The sequence below is a fragment of the Chanodichthys erythropterus genome, chromosome 11 (assembly GCF_024489055.1).
Source record: "Chanodichthys erythropterus isolate Z2021 chromosome 11, ASM2448905v1, whole genome shotgun sequence".
NCBI lineage: Eukaryota > Metazoa > Chordata > Actinopteri > Cypriniformes > Xenocyprididae > Chanodichthys > Chanodichthys erythropterus.
In genome coordinates this window covers 31162052-31174348 of record NC_090231.1, presented here as the reverse complement: position 1 = coordinate 31174348, position 12297 = coordinate 31162052, and the positions used below count along the sequence as shown (strand labels likewise).

The 12297-nt window shown below is 35.3% G+C and overlaps 1 protein-coding gene across 13 annotated transcripts in view; it reads right to left on the bottom strand.

The window, feature by feature from the left end:
- madd (MAP-kinase activating death domain) overlaps positions 1-10565 on the bottom strand; it is a 69084-nt gene extending 58519 nt beyond the window's left edge. For all 13 annotated transcript variants that reach the window (XR_010896523.1, XM_067402357.1, XM_067402356.1 and 10 more), the window contains exon 1: positions 10294-10565. The gene's annotated coding sequence lies outside the window, so the exon portion shown is untranslated. The remainder of the gene's footprint in view (positions 1-10293) is intronic.
- Between the last annotated feature and the right edge of the window lie 1732 nt (positions 10566-12297).

The following is a 12297-nucleotide window of genomic DNA, read 5'->3' as shown; positions in this document are numbered from 1 at the left end:
TGACAGGAACTTTCATCAATAAGCCTTTATCTGACCGAGTTCTGCTGTGCTCTAAATCACTCTCAAATCTTGTGATAATTTGATAATCTCCATTCAGTTTCACACAATATTAGTTGTTTTCATGCCTTTTTCACAACATTGCACCATTTCATGCTTTTCATCTTCAGAAAGATATGGAGTCAAATTAATGCCTTAAAGTTTTGCACAAAAATAAAGTTTTGCAAAACACAAAAAAGAATTGAGCTATAAAAAAATGTTTTGCAAACAAAAATAAAGAATTGCAAAGGAAAATAAAATATTGAGCGGGAAAAAAATAAGTTTTGCAAACAAAAATAATAAATTGCAAAATAAAATAAAGTAGTGCAAAAAATATATATATAATCAATTACAAAAATCAATGACAGCTGTAATCCTATTTTATCTTTGCCACATATTTTTCATGCTCAAACCTACAAAATCATTTGTAACGCTCATTTTATTCTGTGTTTCAGTCAAGTGTGCGCTCACGATACCGGTTTTCTTTTGCGCTGCACTGTTCTGTGCGGATCTCTTTATGGCACTGGTTTGACGTGGGGGTGGAGTCAAGAAACGGGGGCACGCCCCCGCGAAATACATTGGAAGGGAACGTAATCGGCGACAGGTGAAATAATTCTTTGACATGGTGAAAAATAATGCATGTTTTGTTTTTGTTTGTTTGTTTAGCATATGTTGTCACCGATTACGACCCCCTCCAATGCATTTCTTATAGTAATATGACCCGTTGCGCTCTGTCTCACTGCCTGTATCCACTTTTGTGTCCTTAAACATTCGTCTTTTGGGGTCGACTGTTTATAAAAACGTATTTCTGTTTTTTTTTTAGCTTGTTAGCTGTACACCTTGTCACACAGCAGCTTTTAGGCATTGTTCTGTTTATTGTAATGAGTCAGAAAAGACAAGAAGGCAGTCTCACGCAATACAAAGTCAATGGAGACGGTTGGATTGTTTGTCCCCCGGTGGGCGTGGTTTTCAGATTATAATAAATGCGCTCTGTCTCTATGCTTGATCTGATCTGGGTAGCGTTTCCCAAAAGCATCGTAAGCCTAAGTTGATCGTAGCTCCATTGGTTTCCAAAAGCTTATGATGCTTTTGGGAAACGCTGCCCTGTTCTGTTGCGATCTGCGTCTCCTGCCGATGACGTGTTTCGCAGGGGCGTGCCCCCGTTTCTTGACTCCACCCCCACGTCAAACCAGTGCCATAAAGAGATCCGCACAGAACAGTGCAGCGCAAAGGAAAACCGGTATCGTGAGCGCACGCTTGACTGAAACACAGAATAAAATGAGCGTTACAAATGATTTAGTAGGTTTGAGCATGAAAAATATGTGGCAAAGATAAAATAGGATTACAGCTGTCATTGATTTTTGTAATTGATTATATTTTTATTTTTGCACTACTTTATTTTATTTTGCAATTTATTATTTTTGTTTGCAAAACTTATTTTTTTCCGCTCAATACTTTATTTTCCTTTGCAATTCTTTATTTTTGTTTGCAAAACATTTTTTTATAGCTCAATTCTTTTTTGTGTTTTACAAAACTTTATTTTTGTGCAAAACTTTAAGGCATTAATTTGACTCCATAGAAAGATCTTTCTTCCTCTCCATATTGCATGAGAACTGTGACTTGCTTAATAATGTGGAACAACCTCAAAGTAGGGTTTCCATAGACCTGGCAAATTATTTTGTCTGAGGTTGATACCAGTTATCTAAAAAGACATGGATAAATAAACGAACAAACATTTTCTTAGAAAAACTAAAATCTGAATGTTTATTGTACAGAAATCTTACTGATTTGTCTTCTGCATAATAATTTGGAATGCAGTGTATAAGTTTTTTGGCGCACCAAAAATATTATCGTTGCTTTATAATATTAATATTGAACCACTGCACTCACATGAACTGATTTAAATATGTTTTTAGTACCTTTATGGATCTTGAGAGAGGAAATTGTTGGCTATGCAGGCCTCACGGAGCCATCGGATTTCAACAAAAACGAACGAACGACATGAGGATGAGTTTTAAATGACAGAATTTTCATTTTTGGGTGAACTCACCCTTTAAAGACTTTTTCCCTCGACTGGAGCAGATTTTAGTCTTTAAAGGTCAGAGAATCAGTCCAGTACACAACACACTTAACGATTGGTGAGTCACGACGGAACGTTCTGCTGAACTCAACTGTGTGAGATCTTGTACAGAGACAAACATGGATGTCAATAGACAGTCGCCGCTACTTATTTGCAGTGCAATTTGTGCAGAAAAAACTGGAAAAACCCTGCCGACAACACTGGTGGTTTTATTTATGAAACGTTAAACATAACTTGAATAATAATAAAAATAAATAAATAAATAAAGTCCTGTGTTTTTCTTTCACGTTTTCTTTTTGCCGTTATCTCCTGAGTAGGTGCATTTGATTATGTTTTCCTGATTAATTTAGTTAATTACAACATTTCTAGTGCTATTTCTTTTAAACATATAATCAAGCAATAATGTAGACTGTTATTCTCAAATCAGGAATTAAAAATGAATTGGTTCATTCTGAGGAAAAAATGCTGGGCTATGTTATTGTTCCAGTTCCAGAGTTACCATTAACCGGTTAGAATGAAATAAAATACTGCTTTATTTTTTTTTTCCAAAACAGAAGTCATTTAAGCCAAAACTATTTAATGAGACTGACAACACTGGAAAGACTGAAAGCATGACATTTGACAGAAGAACTGCAGTGATAGGCTATTCAAGGATTTCCTCATCATATTTCCTCAAATATATTAGATATAATTAAAGTGTATAAATAAAATTATTTTATTGTTTGGCTATTTAAATAAACATAAATTCAGAAATAAGTGCAGTTAGCCTACATACAGTAAGCTACCATCTTATTTTTTCTGTTTAACTTTTATTAGACTCGAAGTTGAAATAAGAGGATAGCAACTTGATGGTTTTTTTTTTTTTTAAATGAGAGAAATCACTGCTTATCCTGAATTCTTACAGAATGCAGTTTCACTTTTTTCCCCCATCTACAGAACAAAATGAATAGCCTAAAACTATTAACTTTCAATGTTAACTTATGAAATAATGCAAAGAAACATCAAAAAGAAAATATGTCTGACAAAATGACCAGAATAATGTTTGACAGGGAATACATCTCAGCAGTCGCCGGCGCCAGTCGCAAATATTAAACAAGTTTAATAAAATCTTTGTGAGGATGACCGGAAACAGCTGGTTCTTCAGTTCTAAGACTAGAATCAGACACCGTTGCACGATCTGCAACAAGCTCATAAGAATGTGATGTTTTTTTAATTAATTAGCTACATTATTGATAATACAGACCTTTGTATTACCAATAACATTTTTTATTAAAAAAAAAAAAAACAACTCCCAAAGCTGCACACAACAGAAACACATTTCCTTTAGCTTTTTCATGAAGCATCTCACAGAACATATTCCGAAGCCAATAACGTGCAGCTGTAAAGTAATGAGTGACCTATATTTTACTTAACTACCTGGTTAATTAGGTAGCATAAAACAAGTCCCAGACCTCATTAACCCTAGGGAACATATGGGTCTATTGGAAACGTGACATGATCTCGTACTCTGTCAATCATATTGTGCCTGCCTCATGGCTCTACAATCAGCCTCGGGTAATGAGATTCCACTTGGTCGCCGTGGAAACCAATGCTACCTCTTTTCATGAGCACAGCTGTGACGGCTATTTTAAACAGACAATACACTGTCCCAATCACCATACATAGAGAAAGACAATGAACAGCCTTTAGCCAATAAAACGAGCATGAGCAAAACGAAAATGAGCAAGGATAATCGCTTCTTTCCATCCAGAGAAACGAACAAACAAATACCTTAGCTAATCAAAAATCAGCTATTGCAATCAGTTCTCCAGAGTAAAGCACAAAAATCTTTCATTCTTTCTGTAATGGATCTGACTGAAGTTTAGGGCTTTTCATGCATTTCAGAACGTCAGAGCACAAAATTGACTTTAATGATCTGAACTCAACTAATCTGTAGTATGACAGCAAAGAAGAGGAAGATTTACATTAGAGTGAACCATAGCTGAACCAGGAAATTACTGAAAAGAATCACACTTCAAGCACCTCAAGAGGACTTCAAACACTGAGCGTTTTTCCTCTTGGATCAGTAAGTGTTTTTTAAAGGGACATGTCTCTTAAAAGCTTTCTCTGAAGCCTGAGGCTGTATGTTGCTTCTCTGTTTTTAAGAGCTTCAGAGCCAGTGTGCCTTGCCAAACAACAAAAACATCGAGACAAGTGTAAATCTAGATCTAGAACATAATAGGGCTCGACATTAAACCTTGTCATGTGCTTGTCCTTCAGACAAGTAAATCAGTAATTCAATTGTCTGAGTAAACAAGTTGCTTGTCAGGAAAAAATTGGATTTTTTTGTGTGGTGTAAATATTTATTCTGAAGCAAATATTCTCACATATTTAAATATATATATTTGTGATATTTACCCCAAGGGCATTTTTTTAACCTTTACAAAGGGCACGTTGCTTTCTATGAGAGGTAAAAAAAATAAATAAATAAAAAAAAAAACTCTCGGATTTCATCAAAAATATTATAATTTGTGTTCCGAAGATGAACGAAGGTCTTGCGGGTTTGGAATGACATGACGTGAGTAATTAATGACAGAAATATCATTTTTGGGTGAACTAACCCTTTAATGAGTGAGTCATTGAGTCATTCATTCAAACGATTCATTCAAACGGCTGATTCATTCAAGAACGAGGCAGTTGTTAATGAATGGGTCATTGAATCTTTGACTCAACAGATTCATTCAAAACGCTGAATCATTCGGTAGAGAAAACATGGTTGAGTGTTGCTGTTAGATGCGTTATGGTTCTGCTGTGATCTTTGCTTCAAACTATTTTCGCTGCTGAAATAGAACAAAAACAGTCAATATTGCATCTAAAGTGTAGGTGACTTATTTAATAAACTGTCGTATGAAATCGGTAGCACATTTTCAATAGTGTGATGGTATTCAGGAAGACACTACTCCTAGTTGTGTGATGTTGCTTAACTGTATCATTATATGTTATAAATATAAAAACGTTTTATTCAGGCTACTTGTCCTGTTGGGCAAAATTCTCTTTCACTTGTCCCAGACAAGAGTTAATGTTGAGCCCTGAATATATCTAATCCCTTCCTTTCCAGAGTTCCTCTAGAGATCACAAACCATGTAACCAGCTTTATCACGAGACGTCTATCGCTCTTCATGCTTGGTTATGGTATAACTTTCATTATGCTGGTATGTGTGTTTAGATGGAAAAGTATTTGTCTTCTAGGTGGGGGAATAGTCTCTTATTGGCTTTATAGCCTTGAAGCACATGTTTGGCAACATTTAGCTCTTGTAAATAAGACCTGTTAATTGAAACAGACCTTTTACTCTCTTTCTTCATTCTAGTCCAGATACGGAATTTTTTTTTTTAAATCAGTAAAGTGCAATTAATTTTACTTTTACCTCAATATTGTGACTAGATTTAAATACCATAATGTGTATTCATTTTTTAAGTAAGTGATTTCCCCCTTAATATGTATTCATCAAACAATGAATACACAATATGAAACTCTGGAAAGTCTAAATCTGAACATGACATTTTACTTTGATCTAAGAGGATGTTCTTTTCTAAGAAACTTAGTATCAAATGCTTCCATGTCTCAGAAATCCACATATATAGACTGCAGGTTATATCACAGGGTTCAGTATGGGTTAACATCACCCTGAGGCTTTTTCAAAATTCTCAAGACTTACAATTTTGTACCCCCAGTTTTCACAGCTGGTTTGCAGCTGGCTTTTTTTTTTTTTTTTTTTTTTGAAGCAGCCAGGAATGGTATGATCTTAATCGTTAAGGAGCCACTTAAAACGGATTAGCACTGACAACAAGACTGAGCTGATGGTCAAGTCAACTTACTGGATACAAGATAACAAAAGGTACACATATATAAATAAAAAAGTGCGAACAATATATAACAACGCCTGTCTCACACATCCATCTGTGACGCATAACCGGCATGTATTTATTTTGTCACCTATATTCACACTACCTACATGAGCATTGTCAAAGTAAGTTTTAAGCCTATTTCTCACCCCCTTCCCCAACAACAACAAAACAGAAACACATTGAAAATGCACAATAAACCTACTTATAAACACAATCTTTTGAAATACAGGCAAATATGAAGCAACATACCATAAAGGAGTGACCTACTCGCCCATAGTTCAAAAATGTTGAAAGTCTGTCGGGCTTGATTCAGTTTAAACATGCTGTAACAGACACACAAATCTGAATAAAAACAAACTAAAACTATATTTTTGTTAAATTAAATTAATCTGAAATAAAATACAATGGAATTACCACATTAAAAACTTAAGCTTAAAACATAAGCTTAAAATCAAAAATGTTGCGTTTAAAATTAAGTAATAAAAAAAAAAAGTTAAAAGTTAAAACTAAATACAAATATAAAACATAAAAATGACTAAAGAACATTGGAATATATATATACACATATATATATATATATATATATATATATATATATATATATATATATATATATATATATATATATATATATATATATATATATATATATATATATATATATATATATAAAAACACTGCAACTTAGAATTTATTTATTGATGGAAATACTCACTACGTAAATCCCTTTCAGTTGTTTTCTGCCACTGACACAGTCTGTGTGACAACTTTTTGATGGCTTTGTGGTAAACTAAAATTAAAGGCCTACTGAAGTGCCTTAACATAATTTTCACTGCAACAGGAACAGGGCGGGATATATTGAACAGCTCCTCCCCCTTTTTAAAATAGCAAATAGCGTTTCATTTCATATCAAAGCTTGGCCAGAGCCGGTGAGCTCAGTAAATCCTCAGTTTCCTTCTAATCTTTAACGGTTTCTCATCCTAATCTCCTTCATTTCGCTTTAAGATACAGCATTCTGTGCAAAATTCTAATGGGTCTAATACATTTTGGTCTGCACCATCTCAATGGAAAGCATATTTACACATAAAAATCATTCCCAATCCCCTATATAGTGCACTGTGTGTCATTCAACATGTAAAAATAGTGAATGTGTGAACAAGTGATGATTTCAGCCGCAGCTTCAGAGTCTATTGTATATGTAGTGGGCGGGACGCTTTAGATTCTAAAGAAGATTTGATTGGACAAAAGATCTGATGTTATGAAAATCCGTGATCCATTTGAGCAGAAGTGAGAGACTAACTTTTGACTGCTTATATCCTAAATGTGAATTTTGCCATTGTTTTGGAGCACACTAGCTTATTCATAACCTTTAGGCTAACATATTCATACTAAAAGCTAAAAAAACAATAAATACATTTTGATTTCAGGGGGGACTTCAAAGAAACTGTTTTAAAAAAAGCTTTAATTTCTGTTTGCAGTGTAAAAGTAAAAATAAAAAAAAAACTCTCCTGCAGAGCTCACTCAGTCCAGCAGTTTCATGAAACAAGCAGCCTAATAGTTTTGTATCCCTAATTTTCTCATGCATTTATTCTGACAATGTACTGCGTGACATAAAAGCATGCCGATAAATGAGTTTGCACAATTTGCAATGAGATGTAATATCTGACTGTAATTTTACCTCCAGTTGTGGTGAAATACAGTGTAAACTGTGAAAGCCAGTGGCAATGCATTACTCAGACTTGTTGATGTGGTAGAAGACAGGCTGAACGCCAAAAGCCATCCCACCCGTTGGCAGCACACATGCTCACAGCACACCCCTCGAGCTACTGCTGTGCTCGAGATAAAATAAGCCTTTCGACCAGCCAATCAATAACAGAGGAACAAATTATACAGTAATCTCATTGGTTTTGTCTTGAATCTATAACTAAAAACAACCCCAAAGAGTCTCAGAGTTGAATTTCTCACAGCCAGTTGCTACTGAATATTAATGGGACTAGTGAAATATCTCTATAATGTTAAGTCATATATGACAACTTGCTTAGGGAGACTTGATAAAGATCTCCATCTTTTCTCTCTTAGGATATGCAGCAGAACCACACCCAGGAAGGAAAAATGACAGTGCAATTGCATTCAAACCTCTATAATGAGCTTCAATGCAGATGATCTGTAATTGTGCATCATGCACATATAAACTGAACACTGTCAGGGAGTGACAGATGGAACGTTTAAGATAGATCATAAACATCAATCAGGATTAAGTGTGGAGAGGAGAGGTGATTTCAAACAATTCAGGACCCAGTGTTCCCCACTGGCCAAATCAGATCAAAGTAACAGACACTTCAGTCTGCCCACGCCACGCTTCCGCACGCACAGAGTCACAGCACCATTCACATGACACACACACATTAATTATATATAATATATATAATTAATGTGTGTGTGTCATATATATATACACACACACATTTCCTCCATGACATTTATCCTAAATACTTCATTCAAAATAAAGTATTTACTAGGGCTGCACGATTAATCGCATGCGATTGTCATGCGTGTCTCATCAGTAAAGCCGGTTCTGTGATTAGCGGTAAATGTCCATCACCTGCTTTCAAATGGAGCGGCATTTAATATACAGAGCCGTAGTTCGCGGACAAGCTACGCAATATCGTGTTCATAATCGAAGGCGATTCATCTGCGATTATGAACGCGATATTGCGTAGCTTGTCCGCGAACTACGGACACATCCCCCAGTCCATAACATGCACATTTGATCAAAAATACAGAAAAAAAACCCAGTAATATTGTGAAACATAACTACAATTTAAAATAATGGTTTTCTATTTTGATACACATAAAAATATAATTTATTTCTGTGATGCAAAGCTGAATTTTCAGCATCATTTCTCCAGTCTTCAGTGTCACATGATCCGTCAGAAGTCATTCTAATATACTAATCTGATACTCAATTATCAATGCTGGAAACAGTTGTGCCGCTTAATATTTTTTGACCTGTGGTACTTTTTTCAGGATTCTTTGATAAATAAAAATGTAAAGAACACTTTTCTTTTTTTTTAAAGAAATTAATATTTTTATTCAGCAAGGATGTGTGAAATTGATAAAAAGGAATATTAAAAGTGATATTGTTAGAAAAGATTTCTATTTTGAATAAATTCTGTTCTTTTAAACTTTTTATTAATCAGTGAATCCTGAAAACAGTATTACAGGTTCCAAAAAAATATTCAGCAGCACAACTGTTTCCAACATTGATAATAACTGAGTATCAAATCAGCATATTAGAATGATTTCTGAAGGATCATGTGACACTGAAATAAATAACACATAAAAAATTGCTGCAATAAAAATATATTTATTTTACATATTTACTAAATTAGAATGAATTGAATGTGAAAAATAAATAACTTATTTCATGTTATGACCAAACAAAATGTTTATATTTGTTTTTACAAGTAGTAAACTGAATTTCTAAACCCAAATTAGTGCTCATAATATATTTGTGATTTTATAAGTTCAATCAAATGGATTCTTCCACTGAAAAAAAAGAATACTTTGCAAACGGTGACAGGAAACAGGCTGAACTGACAAAGGCAAAGAGCTGTCTCACATTACACCCAAGAGAGTAACAACACCACCCAAGTCATCTTATACACGGCCTGATGTCGCAGCTATTCCAAAGCAAAAAGGTTTACAAAGCCAGAGTGGTTTTCCTGTGTCACATCATTATCATCATCATCATCATGATCATGACAACATGACTACAGCACTACATCCTCCTAACCCCCTCTGGTGAGAAAAACAGTGTCCTTATGACCTCTGGAGGACAAAAAGATGGACATATCTGTAAAAAAAATGGGTGCAGATCTGATCGTTTTTGGAAACGGGTGTGTTGATAAACTGGTGTTTATAACATTCAGACTCATCAAATGCACTGAATATGAGCGCATCCATTAATGATGAGAGCTCTTCCTATCGACAGCCTTGCTGTTAGGCTCTCTTGACATTTAAGAATCTTTGGTCATTTATTATGAGCAGAGATGCAGCGTAATACACATTTATACAGTGAAAAATAATGATCAGCTGCTAGCGGTAGCTAACAGGATCAAATAGCTAGCTGTCAAAGCTGCTTACACAACCAGCTGCGTACATTTCTACGCCGTTATAACGAAGCCACCTTCATCCATCTGATTACTGCACCACTGGTCCGGAGCAAACCATCATATAAGTGCCATGTATCAGTTATAATAAGAGAGAACGACAGTAAAAGAGATACTGACCTCCAGGAGCTAACGCCACAGCTACGCGCTTTAGCCGTGTATCTCTGGCCCTGCTGCGGCGAAACAGCGTCTCAAAACACAGTCATCGCTACATACGATGGCGAACACATGATGTGACAGAGGCACGACGCGACGAGCGCACATCCGTGTCTTGCGGTAGCGGGTCAGTCAGTGATGAGACGATGATGATTGTGCCCGTTGATAAGCGCTGCTCGTCCCCCTCCTCTCTCTCCCTCTCTGCTTGCAACTGACTGTACGATAGCGACGTCCGATTCGTAATGGAATTGTTCGTTTGAGTCGGTTCTTTTCAACGAATCAGTTGACGCGATTTGCGCACTGATCAGTCTGAATCGGTTCGACCGGTTCTCACGAATCACGAGTCACTGAACAGAGAACTGCCTCTAAGACACGTCCGATTATTAATAATGATTTTGGGAATCGATGCTGAAATTATAGGAAGCATTTAGAGCGAACCGATGATGAAACTGATAGGGCGGAGGGGAAACTGCTTGAATAGCCATTATAAAAATAAATAAATAAGTGAATTATGGCTACGACAAAATTAAACGAAAAACGGAGTGGTTCTTCGTCATCACGCGGTAGCTACACAACAGACCAGTTTATTAATAAAATAATTAAAACCAAGTTTTATTAATTGTCGGTTTTGTCGTGTACCGCGTGATGACGTAAAACCGCGTAAAACCACTCATTTAGATTTCTGAAAGGGTTTTTTAATTATTATTATTTTTTTTTAATACCAAACATCAGAGCAATAAATCAATAGATACACGTAAAACACAAAAAAAAGAAAAATATACAAACACTGATAAGTTGCCAGGGTAATAAAACAACAATGCAATATAGGCTATGTAAACCTTAAGAGGACAAAAATGATTAATAAAGAGAAACAGTTTCCATAGCTTTGGGATTAATAGAGCATTGGATAGTTTCGATATAACTGTCTAGATCATCTCTGAATAGAGAAAAGAGAGGTTTAGAGCCAGTAAATTTTTGTTTATGTATGTGAAATTTAGCCAGTAGGAAACACAAATAAATTATGTAATATTTCCCTATATTCTCTTTAGAGTAGTCGAACAATCCAAAGGAAACATCTTTAAAACAGAAAGAAAAGTCACTTAAAAAATATAATTGGATAAACAATAACACATCTGACATTGCCAAAACAAGTGAATGAAATCTTCTTCAGCAGAGTGACAGAAAGAACAATTCACTTAAATATCTGACTTATTTCTTAAGAAAGGCTTTGGTCGGGTAACATTTGTGAATTAATTTAAATGTTATTTCTTTTACTTTATTAGTAGCCTAAACAGATACTTATGAGACAAGGACCACACTTTCTCCCACGGTAAATTCTCTACAATATTATTCCAATATGGTATTACATAAGGAATTGTCAGATTTCTGAACGGGTTCTTAAAGAAAGATGTTTTGATGATTCATTTGCTTGTAAGACTCTTCTATGGTGTTTAGTTCATTTCATAATTTCACTGTGACTCTTAGAATATTTAGCTTGTCTTTTTGCTTGTAAATGTTATATTCTTTGTTGCGATGAAATCACTGCGCTGATAGATTGCATTGTCGGAGAAAAATATAATGAATAAAGAAGAAAATGAAAAAGAACCGGTTCATTGAAACGATGTGTTCAAAAGAACCGATTCGCGGAAAATAATTTACTCTCATCACTACTGTACGAACAGAGCGTGAGTTCCGCATAAAGCCGGAGGCTGGACTGTACCATTCATTCATCTAGAGGGGACCTGCCTTCACGTTAACGCTTACAGTCAGACACGTGAACTGGCGTTTATTTGTTTTATTAATAAACTGGAACGAGGTTAAAAATGAAAACATCTGTTATGTGCTACAGAGTGGATATCTTGATGGCAAACTGATGTCTAATAACATAGGCGACTCGTTATTTGCAGTGGGTGGGTTTGACTGAGTAAACAAACAATACTGCTTCAATAGGAAGCTCATATTCCTTAA